The sequence below is a fragment of the Heterodontus francisci genome, chromosome 33, assembly GCF_036365525.1.
Source record: "Heterodontus francisci isolate sHetFra1 chromosome 33, sHetFra1.hap1, whole genome shotgun sequence".
NCBI classification, from domain to species: Eukaryota; Metazoa; Chordata; class Chondrichthyes; order Heterodontiformes; family Heterodontidae; genus Heterodontus; species Heterodontus francisci.
In genome coordinates, this window is record NC_090403.1 from 53,373,891 (window position 1) to 53,392,211 (window position 18,321).

At 42.1% G+C, this 18,321-nt stretch overlaps 1 protein-coding gene and 1 long non-coding RNA gene across 3 annotated transcripts in view; one reads left to right on the top strand and one right to left on the bottom strand.

Annotated features, from left to right (window-relative positions):
- Positions 1-9,873, bottom strand: part of LOC137348214 (uncharacterized) — a 38,929-nt gene extending 29,056 nt beyond the window's left edge. For both annotated transcript variants that reach the window (XR_010969098.1, XR_010969099.1), the window contains exon 1: positions 9,633-9,873. This is a non-coding gene — a long non-coding RNA (uncharacterized lncRNA). The remainder of the gene's footprint in view (positions 1-9,632) is intronic.
- Positions 1-18,321, top strand: part of npepps (aminopeptidase puromycin sensitive) — a 225,265-nt gene that overhangs the window by 78,760 nt on the left and 128,184 nt on the right. The gene's annotated exons all lie outside the window — the stretch shown is intronic.

Below are 18,321 nucleotides of genomic sequence, written 5' to 3' on the forward strand. Positions count from 1 at the left end.
AATGGAGGGCCAAAGGCTAGACAGGGATTTTAAAAGTGCAGTTGTAAGTGAATTGGAGCTAGTTTTCCTGGAAGTAGATACCAAAGGAGGTAGGATTAGGGGCGTGGAAGGGGGGGATGTGGGTGGAGAGTGATACAAGCAAGAGATGAGAAGTGGCCGTAACATTAATTGATAGGACTAGCAAGACCTTGAAATGGAAAGATCAAGGGGATGGTTGTGAATATAATATGGGTTGGGAAGTTTACACGGAGGGAGAGATTTAGGGAGGATGAGGGCAGTGAATTCAGAGGAGAGTGAGCATGATGACTTGAGATGGGGGTTGAAATCACAAAGGATGAGAAGTCGTTCAGCGCAAAAGCTGAGGGAGGAAAGCAGTGAAGACAGCTCGGTGAAATTTTTTTTTGTATCGTACTTGGGCAGTAGAGAACAGGATTTTGAATGAGAGGTGAAACAAGGTGGGATGCTCAGAGGAAGAGAAAGGGCCAGAGGAGTAGGGGTTCAGGCCAAAGTGTGATCTGGTGATGAGCGCCACACCTCCATTGTGATGGTCTTGATGGGGTAAGTGGTGTAAGATGTAACCAGGTGGGAAGCTTCATAGAGGGGAAAGGTGTCATTGTCCCTCAGTCAGGTTTCCATCAAGGCCATGATGTCAATCCAATCATTCACAATAACAAACAAAGAACAAAGATAATTACAGCACAGGAACAGGCCCTTCGGCCCTCCAAGCCTGCGCCGATCCAGATCCTCTCTCTAAACATGTCGCCTATTTTCTAAGGTTCTGTATCTCTTTTCTTCCTGCCCATTCATGTATCTGTCTAGATACATCTTAAAAGACTCCGTCGTGCCCGCGTCTACCACCTCCGCTGGCAACGCGTTCCAGGTGCCCACCACCCTCTGCGTAAAGAACTTTCCACGCATATCCCCCCTAAACATTTCCCCTTTCACTTTGAACTCGTGTCCTCTAGTAATTGAAACCCCCACTCTGGGAAAAAGCCTCTTGCTGTCCACCCTGTCTATACCTCTCATGATTTTGTACACCTCAATCAGGTCCCCCCTCAACCTCCGTCTTTCTAATGAAAATAATCCTAATCTACTCAACCTCTCTTCATAGCTAGCGCCCTCCATACCAGGCAACATCCTGGTGAACCTCCTCTGCACCCTCTCCAAAGCATCCACATCCTTTTGATAATGTGGCAACCAGAACTGTACGCAGTATTCCAAATGTGGCCGAACCAAAGTCCTATACAACTGTAACATGACCTGCCAACTCTTGTACTCAATGCCCCGTCCGATGAAGGAAAGCATGCCGTATGCCTTCTTGACCACTCTATTTACCTGCGTTGCCACCTTCAGGGAACAGTGGACCTGAACACCCAAATCTCTCTGGACATCAATTTTCCCCAGGACTTTTCCATTTACTGTATAATTCACTCTTGAATTGGATCTTCCAAAATGCATCACCTCGCATTTGCCCTGATTGAACTCCATCTGCCATTTCTCTGCCCAACTCTCCAATCTATCTATATTCTGCTGTATTCTCTGACAGTCCCCTTCACTATCTGCTACTCCACCAATCTTAGTGTCGTCTGCAAACTTGCTAATCAGACCACCTATACTTTCCTCCAAATCATTAATGTATATCAATAAGTTCATGAATGGCAGGCGCCTCGTTCACAAGTGAATAGACATTCTGGAGGGAGATTCAGAATTGGTTAGTGAGAGGAAAGGTAACTCCTTTAACTGAATGTTCTACCTTAATAAATGTCTTTGACCAACCAGTGTATAACTGAGCTGTGCGTACCAGGTAAATCTCAGGTTATTGTTATAATTTAACTTTCCAAATATTAATATATCTCCAAACCTCTACCAAACTCAAAAAATTCACTCCATTTTCAGTAATCTTTCGCTTCCTATGAAACCTGGCTGAATCCACAAAGTAATGTGGGTTAGAAGTCCTTGATGAACAGTGAATCTTTTTTTTTGTCCTTGTATTGGAAATAGTATGCATCCTTCTGTACTTTCCTGATTTCTCTGAATACTGCATCACAAAGCAGAAGACTTGGGCTGAAAGCTATTACTGGGTTTGGTAAATTTAAGGAATACAGAATTGGCTGGTTTACAATATTAATTTAGTGTCTATCCACAGTAAATGACTCAAATCTCTAGTAGCTATTGGCAGCAACACTCTTGGTTTTGAATCAGGTAGGCATCCATGTTATGAATTATTGTGATACTGAGCTCTTGTGAAGTCCTTTGTTAACCTTTGTCCTTATAGGAAGCTTGCAGCTTAGTGATATTAACTATCACGATCACTTTTTTTAGTTTTTTTTTAGTTTTAGAGATACAGCACTGAAACAGGCCCTTCGGCCCACCGAGTCTGTGCTGACCATCAACCACCCATTTATACTAATCCTACACTAATCCCATATTCCTACCACATCCCCACCTGTCCCTATATTTCTCTACCACCTACCTATACTAGGGGCAATTTATAATTGCCAATTAACCTATCAACCTTCAAGTCTTTGGCATGTGGGAGGAAACCGGAGCACCCGGAGGAAACCCATGCAGACACAGGGAGAACTTGCAAACTCCACACAGGCAGTACCCAGAATTGAACCCAGGTCGCTGGAGCTGTGAGGCTGCGGTGCTAACCACTGCGCCACTGTGCCGCTGTAAGAGTCCTCTTTCACTTGCTGAATACGGTGAAGGAATTTCCGTTCCATGTAGCTGATCACAATCTTGCATATAATAAAAGCAAAATGCTGCGGATGCTGGAAATCTGAACTAAAAACAAGAAATGCTGGAAATACTCAGCAGGTCGCAGCATCTGTGGAAAGAGAAGCAGAGTTAACGTTTCGGGTCAGTGACCCTTCTTCGGAACAATCTTGCATATCTCCTCAAAGGTAATTAAAGACATAAGAGAAGGAACTCATGTCACACTGACTAAATAGCTGTGAGTTATTGCTGGTAGAGTGTGGTTCAAATAATGTATTTTCATATGGACAGCTTGATCCTTGCAAGCATGAGCCAATTTCAAGTGGCCACAATATTGGCACAGGTATGATTTGCCCCTGTCCACCTTAAAAAAAAATGTATAGATACCTTGCATATGAATATAAGATATGATATTAAACAAGAAAAAGAGGTCTGATCTACTCGAGCTACAATCTCTGCTCTATGCTGAGTTAGTTGGGACAGCAGTAGAGGGCATTGCAATTGTCCATGTGATTGACTTACTATCCCTTGGCTAAGGATTCCACTCTGAAGCCATCAGTTTTTCTTCTGCTTCTGGTCATGTTGAAGGTGGGGGGAGGAGAGGAAGGAGGATAGGAAATTGTAAGGAGTATTCCAGCTGTGGGGTTTCTTTTCTTGTATTGTGACAGTTTGAGTGGAGGGCTTGTCTGATGCTGATGAACCTCCAGGCAATGAGGCACTAGTCCTGTCATATCTTATAAGATGACATCTGATAACAGTACTTGATTCCAGCATTACTGCTGCCATTGGTGTGTGTATTTGATCAGGTGGCTGCAGTTGCCATGGCAAATGCTAAAACCAGACATTACTTTCAAAATGGAGTTGCACCAAAAAGCAATAATTGTGGATAGCAGCAGTGGCTGTTAACCTTTTGAGTCCTGAATTTTCATTGCACCTGCACATGCATGTTGTTTCTCATTGCATAACATCTGCCAAAATATGTGCTCTTGTATTTTTCTAATACTAGCTTTAGAAAACAGGAGTAGAGAAATATGCAGGTTGTTTAACCACTGGTGCTAGTGACTAGACAAATTATAATCTTTTTTAATGTCAATTTTTTCTTCTGGTAAATTATTCCCTCCAGCTTCAATATGCCTGATCTTGTACTTAACTGCTAAGGGGTGAGTGGTTTGTCTGCTACCCATTCCTTCTGTAGCTGGCTATTAGAAAGTGTGACTTCCTCTCCCTGCAGAGAGTCACTTAAGCCTCTGCTTGGCATCTAGCCATTTGGTGTGACTCGGATTTTAGCTCAGCTCTTGATCTGCCTTTGTCCTTCATTTTGTGACTGAATGTTAATAGTGCCATTCTGGCACTATGTTGTACATCTTGTTTTAAAATGTCAGAGCTTGATTGAAAGGTGGCAATTTGTGTTGTCAGTAAAGAAGCAGCTTACTGAGATACATGGTGAGTTGTTAATCTCTGGAAGCTCGCTATCTTGGGATGCTGATGAGTCAGTTGAACTCTGTTGGGGAGGGCTAGTGGTTCAGAGGGAAAGCCAGCCTTCAATGTTTACCACCCCCCAGTTGGTTTGAAAACTGCGTTAATGCTGGTATGCCATTTTGATCAAGAATATTGTATTGTCTGGGGGGAGTGAGGTTGAAGGGATAGAAGTTGATGAAGTCATATAGTTTTGAGGTCAGCTGCATCTACAGTGTGGAGCCCACCAATGCTTTTCCAGCAATATTTAACCCCTGTATGAGAAAAACGCCCATTTTTCTGGAAAACAAAATCTATTTTCTACCCTTCTATCATGAAGGGATTGATTGATGCTAGGCTACAGTTAGTTAGATGGCTCGAGTGTGATGTAGAAAGACGCCAACATCATGTGTTCAATCCCCAAACCGGCTGTGGTAGTCCTCGCCTTGTCCCACGCTGGAGGAGTGATGCCCCTCAAGCTAAAGATTACCAACTGTCTCTCTCCAATGGAGAGAGATGCCTATGGTCCTTCGGGACCAGGGCCAGAAAACCAACAGTTCCACAGGTGTCGTTTGCTTATCTAGGCGCAATCTTCAACTGAGTATTGGCAGGTTGTTGAGCATTAGAAGTCATGACAGTCACGCCAGACTGTTGCCTTATCCAACGTCTGCACACCTGTACTTCTCGGGTGATAATGGATAATGGTAAGCTCCCTTTGATATCTCTTCCATGCCTAACCACCACCATCTCCCCCCCGCCCGCCTGCCTCCCAAAATACAAGGGTCCTGACAACAATTAGTGATTCAATCACTCTTTGTAGCCTGACATCAGCTAACCCAGCACAGTCTAGGAAATTGACCTGGTACCTTCTGCTCTGCATAACTTAATGCAGTACCACAAAATGCTTTCTCCATTAGGCTATCAGGGCATCTAAGAGTGCTTATCTGCTACGGAAGGGTGGCATACCAGTTTTTCCCCATTTCGTCTAACCCCAGTATGAATTTAGAAATCATGTTAAATATGTGGATTCTACAAAGTTGCTGGTAAAATGAATAATGGGTTTGATGTATTTATATTTCTACTTGTGTTTTTTCTTCTCATATATAATTTATTCTATGTGCTTCTGCCTTTGATCATGCATCTAATTCAGGATTGCAGCAATTTCACCAACAACTTAAGTACTCGACTGCAGTTATTGCTGACCTTCATGATTATTGCTTTTTGGAACCAATATTGGAATTTGTTCATCTAATTCCTTCAAGTGGCAAAATGAACTACACAAGAAAGTAACTATAATGGCAATGGTGGTTGCTGTTGATTCTGAACTTTACTGTATGTTACTGAGGTCTTTTCCGAATTAGCACCATTTGTAGATCTCTTTTTTTCTCTTTCCTCTCCCTTCTCTCTCTCATTTACAGTAAACATGCAAATTGCTAGCATTTGCATTACATGATATTAGTTAATAATATATTGCATACCAGATACTTTATCCTTCCCACCATTTCCTGAAATTCAATCACAATTATGGTAGCTGGTTAGAAGTTATCGTGTCTACCCGAGTTAAGTTCCACACAATATTGATCTCAATTATCCTGTTCAAATGAGGTGGAATGAGAGGAAAATTGAATTGTTTTTTGAGATGATGAATTTCTGTACTGGGAAGTTGAACTATTTCAGTTTGCAGTTCAATACCATATATTATCATTCATCAGAGAACTCCCTCTACAGTACAAAGAACAGTACAGCACAGGAACAGGCCATTCGACCCTCCAAGCCTGCGCCAATCTTGATGCCTGCCTTAACTAAAACCTTCTGCACTTCCGGGGTCCGTATCCCTCTATTCCCATCCTATTCATGTATTTGTCAAGATGCCTCTTAAATGTCTCTATGGTACCTGCTTCCACCACCTCCCCCGGCAACAGGTTCCAGGCACTTACCACCCTCTGTGTAAAGAACTTGCCTCGCACATTCCCTCTAAACTTTGCCCCTCACCTTACACCTATGTCCCTTAAACCTATGTCCCCTAGTAACTGACTCCTCCACCCTTGGAAAAATCTTCTGACTATCCACTCTGTCCATGCCGCTCATAACTTTGTAAACCTCTATCATGTCGCCCCTCCACCTCCGTCGTTCCAGTGAAAACAATCTGAGTTTATCCAACCTCTCCTTGTAGCTAATGCCCTCCAGACCAGGCAACATCCTGGTAAACCTCTTCTGTATCCTCTCCAAAGCCTCCACGTCCTTCTGATAGTGTGGCGACCAGAATTGCATGCAATATTCTAAATGTGGCCTAACTAAAGTTCTGTACAGCTGCAACATGACTTGCCTATTTTTATACTCCTATGCCCCGACCGATGAAGGCAAGCATGCCGTATGGCTTCTTGACTACCTTATCCATCTGCGTTGCCACTTTCAGTGACCTGTGGACCTGTACGCCCAGATCTCTCTGCCTGTCAATACTCCTAAGGGTTCTGCCATTTACTGTATACTTCCTACCTGCATTAGACCTTCCAAAATGCATTACCTCACATTTGTCCGAATTAAACTCCATCTGCCATTTCTCCGCCCAAGTCTCCAACCGATCTATATCCTGCTGTATCCTCTGACAATCCTCATCATTGTCCGCAACTCCACCAACCTTTGTGTCGTCCGCAAACTTACTAATCAGACCAGCTGCATTTTCCTCCAAATCATTTATATATGCTACAAAGAGCAAAGGTCCCAGCACTGATCCCTGCGGAACACCACTAGTCACATCCCTCCATTCAGAAAAGCACCCTTCCACTGCTACCCTCTGTCTTCTATGACTGAGCCAGTTCTGTATCCATCTTGCCAGCTCCCCTCTGATCCCATGTGACTACACCTTTTGTATCAGTTTGCCATGAGGGACCTTGTCAAAGGCTTTACTGAAGTCCATATAGATAACATCCACTGCCCTTCCTTCATCAATCATCTTTGTCACTTCCTCAAAAAACTCAATCAAATTAGTGAGACACGACCTCCCCTTCACAAAACCATGCTGCTTCTCGCTAATAACTCCATTTGTTTCCAAATGGGAGTAATTCCTGTCCCAAAGAATCCTCTCCAATAATTTCCCTACCACTGATGTAAGGCTCACCGGCCTATATTTTCCTGGATTATCCTTGCTACCCTTCTTAAACAAAGGAACAACATTGGCTATTTTCCAGTCCTCTGGGACCTCACCTGTAGCCAATGAGGATGCAAAGATTTCTGTCAAGGCCCCAGCCATTTCTTCCCTTGCCTCCCTCAGTATTCTGGGGTCAATCCCATCAGGCCCTGGGGACTTATCTACCTTAATGCTTTGCAGGACACCCAACACCACCACCTTTTTGATAATGAGATGACTGAGACTATCTACACTCCCTTCCCTAGGCTCATCATCCCCCAAGTCCTTCTCCTTGGTGAATACTGATGCAAAGTACTCATTTAGTACCTGCCCATTTCCTCTGGTTCCACACATAGATTCCCTTCTCTGTCCTTGAGTGGGCCAACCCTTTCCCTGGTTACCCTCTTACTCCTGATATGTGTATAAAACGCCTTGGGATTTTCCTTAATCCTGTTTGCCAATGACTTCTCATAACCCCTTTTAGCCCTCCTGACTCCTTTTTTAAGTTCCTTCCTACTGTCTTTATATTCCTCAAGGGATTCGTCTGTTCCTAGCCTTCCAGCCCTTACGAATGCTTCCTTTTTCTTTTTGACGAGGCTCACAATATCCCGCGTTATCCAAGGTTCCCGAAACTTGCCAAACATATCCTCCTTCCTCACAGGAACATGCTGGTCCTGGATTCTAATCAACTGACGTTCAAAAGACTCTCACATGTCAGATGTTGATTTACCCTCAAACAGCCGCCCCCAATCTAAATTCTTCAGTTCCTGCCTAATATTGTTATAATTAGCCTTCCCCCAATTTAGCACCTTCACCCGAGGACTACTCTTATCCTTATCCACAAGTACCTTAAAACTTATGGAATTATGGTCACTGTTCCCGAAATGCTCCCCTACTGAAATTTCGACCACCTGGCCGAGCTCATTCCCCAATACCAGGTCCAGTACGGCCCCATCCCTAGTTGGACTATCTGCGTATTGTTTCAAGAAGCCCTCCTGGATGCTCCTTACAAATTCTGCCCCATCCAAGCCCCTAGCACTAAGTGAGTCCCAGTCAATACAGGGGAAGTTAAAATCACCCACCACTGCAACCCTGTTATCTTTACATCTTTCCAAAATCTCTCTACATATCTGCTCCTCTACCTCCCGCTGGCTGTTGGGAGGCCTGTATTAAACCCCCAACATCAGTACTCTGCTGAAATCCAACTTGAGTCAGTTAACTTTTTCATGGCCTTTTTATCTGTTCACTTTCTCTTTCCTCTCTCCTCCAGCCTCTCTGCTCTAATTTGCTTTTCTCAACTCCCTCTTCACCTACTGTTATCTCTCCAAATTCCCCTATTCCTCACCATCAAAAAATGTCTATATCAGTGCAGTCAGTCTGCATGACCAGTTAAACTGAGGGTGAGTTCTAGTTTCTGTTTTCATGCTCTTTGTTAGCATTATCTCAAACTCCTGAAGCTTCTTTTTCAAGTAGCAGTGTAATCTGAATTTGAGATCAATTTTCATGTACCCAATTTGGGCGGCGCAGTGGTTAGCACCGCAGCCTCCACAGCTCCAGCGACCCGGGTTCTGTTCTGGGTACTGCCTGTGCGGAGTTTGCAAGTTCTCCCTGTAACCGCGTCGGTTTCCCCCGGGTGCTACGGTCTCCTCCCACAGCCAAAAACTTGCAGGTTGATAGATAAATTGGCCATTGTAAATTGCCCCTAGTGTAGGTAGGTGGTAGAAAAATTGTGGGGATGTGGTAGGGAATATGGGATTAATGTAGGATTAGTATAAATGGGTGGTTGTTGGTCGGCACAGACTCGGTGGGCCGAAGGGCCTGTTTCAGTGCTGTAACTCTAAATAAATAAAATAAAAATAAATTCCAGATCTCAATTTTTAGACTTCCCCTTTCTCCTACCTCTTTAGTAAAGGTTTCTTAATTGTACAAAGCCCAGAACACAGTACAGAAGTACTTTGTTACATTAAAAATAGCCGACTTAAAAAAACACTGATATAACATAGGAGAGAAATTTGGTCTCGTGAGTTGGAGAGAGCAAACACTGCTGCTTCATTTTCACATTTTCTGGGAAGCTATGGGTACACAAATGTTTTAGTGCCCAAGGCAGAAAACGTTCTTGCTAGCCTCCCAAACAGTATTGTCTGGCAATGAGCGCTCACACAGATTTTACAATTTTAATTCACACCAACCATAACAATGCAGTTTGGGTCATTGCTGAAGCAGATCAATTGACACAGGCTTCTGTGCGTTGTACTTCACCGTCTGAATCAACCTGGAATGTTAATAAAATGTACATGTTTACAGTGTTGCTGCAATCATTCTATTGCCTTACCTTCAAAATTGCAGAACTTTCTTTGATACCTTTGCTTGTGCTGGATTGCTCGTGGAATTGGATCTTACCAAATTAGCACATTTTCATACTTTGTGCTGTCTTTAGGCAGTGGTTAGGTGAAATCATCTAATGCTGTGTTAGAACAACTCAGCTGGGGTTACTGTTTTTTTGAATAGAATTGTTGAGTCGCTGCCAGTCAATGCTGAGTCAAAAGCAGTTTTATGTATTGGACCTACTTCACTGACAGTTGGACAGGAATAGCAAACTAGCACAATAGCAACTGACTGTGGGGTGTTACACAATCAAGGAACTCAGATGATGTCATTAGCTGTTCGAATAAAGCTGTATAAAAGCAGCTGACCCCTGAGTTTGTGTTACAGCCATTGTGTTGCAGTGCAAGCCAGAGCTATGTTTCTCTTGTTCCCATGTGAGAATTTCAGTTTAAATCAAATATATTTATTCTGAGGTATGTTTCCCTGGGGAGAGAGGTTAGAACATAGATACCAAATGGGTCTAGCACTGGGGACAGCCTTTGATATAAGCATTCATACTTAAGAACATTTGATTCGAGAAAAAGCTTGTTTCAACCCCATTGGTAAGAACAGTTTTTGCATATGAGAACATTTTGGGCACTTCACCGCCTCAACACAGCAGCTTATATTTATATAGCGCCTTTAACATAATAAAACATCCCAAGGCACTTCACAGGATCATTCTCCAAGTATGACACTGAGCCACAAAAGGACATATTGGGTCAGATGACCAAAAGCTTGGTCAGAGGTAGGTTTTCAGGAATATCTTGAAGGAAAGTGAGGTGGGAGGGTAAAATCAGAGGCCAGAATTAAAGGATTGGACTGAGTTCAGAGAAGAGCAAAAATGATGATCCAGGCTTGGTGCTGAAAGTTATGAAGAGACACTTGTGGATTAGAACTTGTTTTTGATGGATGAAAGTTGTTGGGGAAAGGCAAATTGCAAAAAGCATGGCTGATGTGTTTGGAAGAAAGTTGCTTAACTTTGATCACAACAGGACACAAAGAAAAGAATCATCAAGCCGTGAGTAAAGCTCAAGGTTAGAAGAAGGGCGGCACAGTGGTTAGCACTGCAGCCTCACAGCTCCAACGACCCGGGTTCAATTCTGGGTCCTGCCTGTGTGGAGTTTGCAAGTTCTCCCTGTGTCTGCGTGGGTTTCCTCCGGATGCTCCGGTTTCCTCCCACATGCCAAAGACTTGCAGGTTGATAGGTAAATTGGCCATTATAAATTGCCCCTAGTATAGGTAGGTGGTAGGGGAATATAGGGACAGGTGAGGATGTGGTAGGAATATGGGATTAGTGTAGGATTAGTATAAATGGGTGGTTGATGGTCGGCACAGACTCGGTGGGCTGAAGGGCCTGTTTCAGTGCTGTATCTCTAAACTAAACTAAAATGTCCCGCCAGCAGAGTATTGAATGTTAGACTCCTAGCAAAAATAGCTAACCTTGTTGATTGCTGTTTAAGAACAGACTGAAGCTTGTAAGAGTGTGCAACATTATGGTTCCAACAGCATAGGAAACATTTGAATTTATATAGCATCTTATCTAAATATCACCAAGTTCTTCATGTAATGAATTACTTTTGGCATACTGTGCCTTACGTAGGCAAAATCTGGCAGCTGCTCTGTGCTACCAAATTATCACTAGCTACAGTGAGATGGATACGTGATTGATTTGTTGCTTGGAATGTTATTGAGATTTTCTTTTCAAACTCCCTTCTTGCTTTGCTTATTCCTCAACTTTCCTTAATTCCTCATAATTCCGTCTTTATTTTTATAATATCTATAGGCCTCATATACTCTCCCCTTTAATTTTTGTTTCTAACATCTTTGTATATGTCAATGGCATCCTGAAACTTGAAGTAATTTCTGATTTTCAATATATATTTTTCAACTTATGAATTATCTGTTCACAAAAACTATTTGATCGATAGTCCTGCTGGTAAATTTTTGTTTCCACCTCACTTCAGCTGGTTCACTCAGCATCTTTCTAAGAATTCCAATCTGGTTTCCTTGTTTTTGTACTAAGTTCTTCTGGAAGCATTAGAGACTATTCTGAAATCAGCGAGCATGGTCTAGGGATTTGCTAGTACTGAGACAGGATCCTAGAATCTAGGATTGAGGGAGAGAGTGGAGGAGGAAGACTGGGAAGTTGGTTTCTGGAGTCCTGCATGACTGGGGAACAGGGTTTGGAGTTTTGAGGGGTCACAGTCTGGCAATATTGGCAATTGTTGGATCTTGCAGTATTGGGAAGAGCAGTGACTACCTCTGGTGTTGTGGAGGGTATCCAAATAAGTCAACAAACTCACCAAGCATGCAGTACTCTCACTTCATACCTTTTTGTTTGATCCAAATTTCATTTTTCAAAAGAACAATGAATCCGAGAACTCACTATGAGCAGTGAGGAAAAAGTGCTAAAAGAAATTTGGACACTGAACCAATCAGATCACTGAGTATATATTTTTGCCTGCCTTTTTTCTTCCAGTCCACTGCATGCAAAGATGTGCAACAGTTGCTAAAATATTTCATAATTTCATGAAAACGTGAATAAACTCATCTATAAAATTATGGTTTGTGTCTGAGTATCTTCAATAACAGTGTCATCAGAGGTATGATGGTTATAATTACCATGTGACAAATTTATTACTTGAGATGTCCGGCTGGTCCCTTTGAGACTGTCCCACGCAGTTGTGTTGCAACTAGACAACGTGACCTTTTGATGCTCCTTGCCCTTAAGCAACCATGTAATCTCCGGTGAGTGGCGAAAAAAAAAGTTTAAAACCATGAGACAATTAAGGGAAAAAATAATTCTCCGAATTTTCTCTTCAACTCGTAAGGCACCAAAAGACCAGTTCCTAGAGCTAATAGTGACAATGAGGTGCATTGCAGAACATCCCATCAATCTTTTACACATAGTAATAGTTGCTTCCCCCAGGAACTTGCTCTTTTAAAAGTTGGCAATGAATCTGCGCGAGCTGACAATTTATTACAAAGGTCAATGACCCGTTATGTAAAGAAAAGTGTCCTGATGCCTTTCCTAGTTCTATATTTGTCACACATCAGATGTCACATCCTGTTACAGATGCAAAACGATCTTTTATAAAAACAAGCAAAATGACCATTAATATGGAGTCTGAAGCTTTCATGTACTTGCTGCTGAACTCAGCAGTATATATATGGCTACCATTTTGATTTGCATGTTTAGAGCAGCAGCCAGTTTAACAGGCTGGTTCCTATTGCATTGCCTGCAAATTTTCACATTTATATTCAGGCCCTCTTGGAAGTCGCTATGTGACAATACTGTGGGAGTACCTACATCACACTGCAGTGGTTCAAGAAGGTGGCTCACCATCAACTTCTCAAGGGTAATTAGGATTGGGCAATAAATGTTGGCCTTGTCAGCAATGCCCACATTCCATGAACGAAAGAAAAGAGCAATGTGCTTGTATGGATCTCAGAGTCCCTCACGACAGCTGACATGTTTTAAACAGTTGAAGTTCAGGCAAGAATTAAGTGTTTAAAGTATTTTCAAAGGATAGCCGTAGACTCCAGAAAGAAATCAATGGTTTGATTCAATGGGCGGCAAAGTGACAAATGGAATTCAATCCAGATAAGTGTGAGCTGATGCATTTGGGAAGGGCAAATAAAGCGAGGGAATACACAATAAACGGGTGGATATTAAGAGGGGGAGAAGAAGTGAGAGACCTTGGAGTGCATGTCCACAGATCCCTGAAGGTGGCAGGACAAGTACATAAAGTGGTGAAGAAGGCATATGGAATGCTTTCCTTTATTGGCAGAGGTATAGAATTCAAAAGCAGGGATGTAATGCTGGTACTTTAGAAAACACTGGTTAGGCCACAGTTGGAGTATTGCGTACAGTTCTGGTCACCACATTACAGAAGGGACATCATTTCTCTGGAGAAAGTACAGAGGAGATTTACAAGAATGTTGCAGTTATGAGGAAAGATTGGATAAGCGAGGGTTGTTTTCCTTAGAACTGAGGAGGCTGAGGGGTGACTTATTAGAGATGTACAAAATTATGAGGGGCCTAGGTAGAGTAGACAGGAAGGACCTGTTTCCCCTTGCAGAGAGGTCAATTACCAGGGGGCACAGATTTAAGATGATTGGTAGAAGGATTAGAGGGGACATGAGGAAAAACTTTTTCACCCAGAGGGTGGTAGGTGTCTGGAATTCACTGCCAGCAACGGTGGTGGAGGCAGAAACCCTCAATTCTTTTAAAAGGGAGCTGGACCTGCACCTGAAGTGCTGTAACCGGCAAGGTTATGGACCAGGTGCTGGAAGGTGGGATTAGATTGGGCGACTAGTTTTTTCAGCTGGCGTGGATACGACGGGCTGAATGGCCTCCTTCTGTGCTCTATTTGTTCTTCGGTTCTTTCTTGATACAATGTGGAGTATAACACCAATGTATCAAAGCCACGTGAAGAGGCCTTTCCCCATGGGGAGTTGTAACATTATATCCTTAGTGCACAAGAGGGAAGAGCTTCGATGGGCTGATTGCATTTGAGATAACAGCAATTGCTGAAGTATTGCCTTTTATCAGTTTGAATTGGAAACTTATAAACTAGCTGAAGAGATTTGCAGGTGCGTAAGAAGTATGTGATGGACCAGAAACTTTTTTTTTGACTCAAAAATACAACCAGATTATTCCCAACATTAAACAGCTTCTGTGTTGTCAATTGTTTAAGCTAAGAGAACTAAAATGGGTTGGTATATAATCTCATTAAATTAAAACAGGAGTCCCTACCACCATTGGGTGTTTAAATTATAAATGTGAAATTAATTTGGGAAGTACGGAATTAGACTTTTTTTGAAATGTGTCAGTAAACTAAATGAAGGTCGTGAAACTAAACTGCATTTATTCTGGCATTTCTGTTGATTTAATGGGAGGTGACCAATGTCTCTCTTAGAAACTAAGAAGCTGTAAATTTCAAATAATGTACCATCATTTTAAGATGAAAGGTTTACGATTTGGATAGAAGATCTTTAGACAGAAGACTGATTTTCTTTGTAAAATGTCTTTACTCTCTCCACTGGTGGGTTACCTGTGTATTTTCATTATTTTCAGTTTTAATAAAACATCCAGTATTTGCCATTTTTGCTTATTTTTAGAAAGTTCTTGTTTTCCTTTGTGAAAAGTGAGGGTGTTACAACAGAGTGGGAATGAAAATATGAATTAGGAGCAGGAGTAGGCCACTCGGCCCTTTGAGCCTGCTCCACCATTCAATAAGTTCATGGCTGAACTGATTACTCCACATTTCCACCTACCCCCGATAACCTCCTACCCCCTTGCTTATTAAGAATGTATCTACCTCTGCCTTAAAAATATTCAAAGACTCTGCTTCCACCACCTTTTGAGGAAGAGAATTCCAAAGACTCACGACTCAGAGAAAAAATTTCTCCTCATCTCTGTCTTAAATGGGCAACCCTTTATTTTTAAAGTGACCCTTAGTTCTAGATTCTCCCACAAGGGGAAACATCCTTTCCACATCCACCTTGTCAAGACCCCTCAGGATATGCTATGTTTCAATCAAGTTACCTCTTACTCTTCTAAATTCCAGCGGATACAAGCCTAGCCTGTCCAATCTTTCCTCGTAAGACAGCCCGCCCATTCTAGGTATTAGTCCAGTAAACCACCTCTGAACTGCCTCCAACGCATTTACATCCTTCCTTAAATAAGGAGACCAGTACTGTACACAGTACTCCAGATGTGGTCTCACCAATGCCCTGTATAGCTGTAGCATAACCTCCCTACTTTTGTATTCAATTCTCCTCATGATAAACGATAACGTTCTATTAGCTTTCCTAATTACTTGCTGTACCTGCATACTATATGCGATTCATACATTAGGACACCCAGATCCCTTTGCTTCTCAGAGCTCTGCAATCTCTCATCATTTAGATAATAAGCTTTTCCATTCCTGCGAAAGTGGACAATTTCCCACTTTCCCACATTATACTCCATTTGCAACGTCTTTGCCCACTCACTTAAAATATCTATATCCCTTTGTAGCCCCCTTATGTCTTCTTCACAAATTACTTTCCTACCTATCTTTGTGTCGTTAGCAACCATACCTTCGATCCCTTCATCTAAGTCATTTTATATAAATTGTAAAAAATTGAGGCCCAGTGCAGATCCGTGTGGCACCACCAGTTGTTACATCTGGCCAACCAGAAAATGACCCATTTATGCCTACACTCTGTTTCCTTTTAGCTAGCCAATCTTCTATCCATGCCAATATGTTACCCCCTACACCATGAGCTTTTATTTTCTTCAATACCCTTTGATGTGGCACCTTATCAAATGTCTTATGGAAATCTAAGTACAATACATGCAGCAGTCCCCCTTTATCCACAGCACATGTAGCTCCCTCAAAGAACTCCAATAAATTGGTTAAACATGATTTTCCTTTAATAAAACCATGTTTACTCTGCCTGATTACCTTGAATTTTTCTAAATGTCCTACTATAACGTCTTTAATAGCTTCCATTATTTTCCCTATGACAGATGTTAAGCTAACTGGCCTGTAGTTTCCTGCTTTCTGTCTCCCTCCCTTTTTGAATCAAGGAGTTACATTCACTATTTTCCAATCTAACGGAACCTTCCCTGAATCTAGGGAATTTTGGAAAATTGAAACTAACGCATCAACTAGCTCACTAGCCACTTCTTTTAACACCCTAGGATGAAGTCCATCAGGACCCAGGGACCTGTCAGCCTGCAGCTCCAACAAATTGTTCAGTCCCACTTCCCTGATGATTGTAATATTCTTGAGTTTCTCCCTCCCTTCCATTTCCTGACTTGCAGCGAATACTGGGATGTTACTCGTATCCTCAATAATGAAGACCAATGCAAAATATCTGTTCAGTTCATCTACCATCTCCTTATTATCCATTATTAATTCCCCAGACTCTTACTATAGGACCAACGCTCACATTAACACTCTCCTTTTTTAAGTATCTATAGAAACTCTTAATGTCTATATTTCTAGCAAGCTTTCTCTTGTACTCTAATTTTACCTTCCTTATCAATCTTTTAGTCATTCTTTGCTGTTTTTTATTTTCTATCCAATCTTCTGACTAGCCTCCCACCTTTGTGCAATTATGTGCTTTTTCTTTAAGTTTGATACTATCTTTAATTGTTTTAGTTAACCATAGATGGTGGGTCCCACCCTTGGAATTTTTCTTTCTCATTGAAATGTATCTATTTTGTGTATTCTGAAGTATCCCCTTAAATGTCTGCCACTGCATCTCTATTGACCTATCCCTTAACCTGATTTGCCAGTTCACTTTAGCTAGCTCTGCTTTCATGCCCTCATAATTGCCCTTGTTTAAGTTTAAAATACTGGTCTTGGACCCACTCTTCTCTCACTCAAACTGAATGTAAAATGCAATCATATTATGATCACTGCTACCTGGGGGTGCCTTAACTATAAGGTCATTAATTAATATCTCGTTGCACAATACCATGAAGAGTGTGTCTATTTTTAATTTTTCAGTCTTCATAAAGCACTGCTGAGAGATCATGAGTAATGTTATCTTATGTTGATCTCAAGCCACCAGCCCAAATACTCCGGTCTTGTGTAGCCTGTTAACCTGAAAGCTAAGCATCTCACATTTATAAGACTTGTCATCCCCTTTTAACTGAGTTTTCCTGACAGTCGCTTGCTTTTCCTGGGCTCATAAAAGCATTGTTCTGGCTGTAGCAGTCATTTGTTGACATGCTGGTATGTTCTGTACAAGTGTTGTGATTCCAAATTCTCGTGTCGTGTTGTTTTCTGCTGACGTTATGGAACCAATTACCAATGCGCAGAAACCAAACTGTCTCAGTGCAAAATGGACACACCAGATGGTGATCTGGCTCATAAGCAGATCAGCTGCCCCATGCACAAGTAAATACTGCAGAGCAAACTGCTGAAAACAAGATTCAGGTTCGGGTTGTAATGTAAAAGTGAACTTAGTGGGAACAAAATACTCGGATGACTTCTGAAAACAGAAGTTTATTGCTATCTATCCATGCCCCTTCCTATTGCTCATTTACTTGTTGCACCTGGGTGACATCATCCAACGACACGATGGCAGGTTCTATTGTTAGGCCAGTGTGCTTTCTTGAATGATTTTCTTCAATCCACTGATTGGAGATCTGAATTTTTTTTTAATGACATTTTAAAAAGAACAGCTAAAAGGATGACTTTGCTGGCATCTTAAGGTGGCCACCTAATTTGCAACACTATATGTGATATTAAGGACCCCGAGCAAAACTGGAGTCAGTGGGGGGCGGTGGGGGTTGCTCTCCGCTGGTTGGAATTATGCCTAGCACAAAGGAAGATGGTTGTGGTTGTTGGAGGTCAATCATCTCAGCTCCAGGCCATCAAGGAGTTCCTCAGGGTAGTGTCCTAAGCTGCTTCATCAATGACCTTCCTTCAATTATAAGGTCAGAAGTGGGGATGTTTGCTGATTGCACAATGTTCAACACCATTTGCGACTTCTCAGATACTGAAGCAGTCCGTGTAGAAATGCAGCAAGACCTGGACAATATCTTGCCAGTGCCAGGCAATGACCATCTCCAAGAAGAGAGAATCTAAGCATCTCCCCTTTACATTCAATGGCATTACCATTGCTGAAGCCCCATTATCATCATCCTA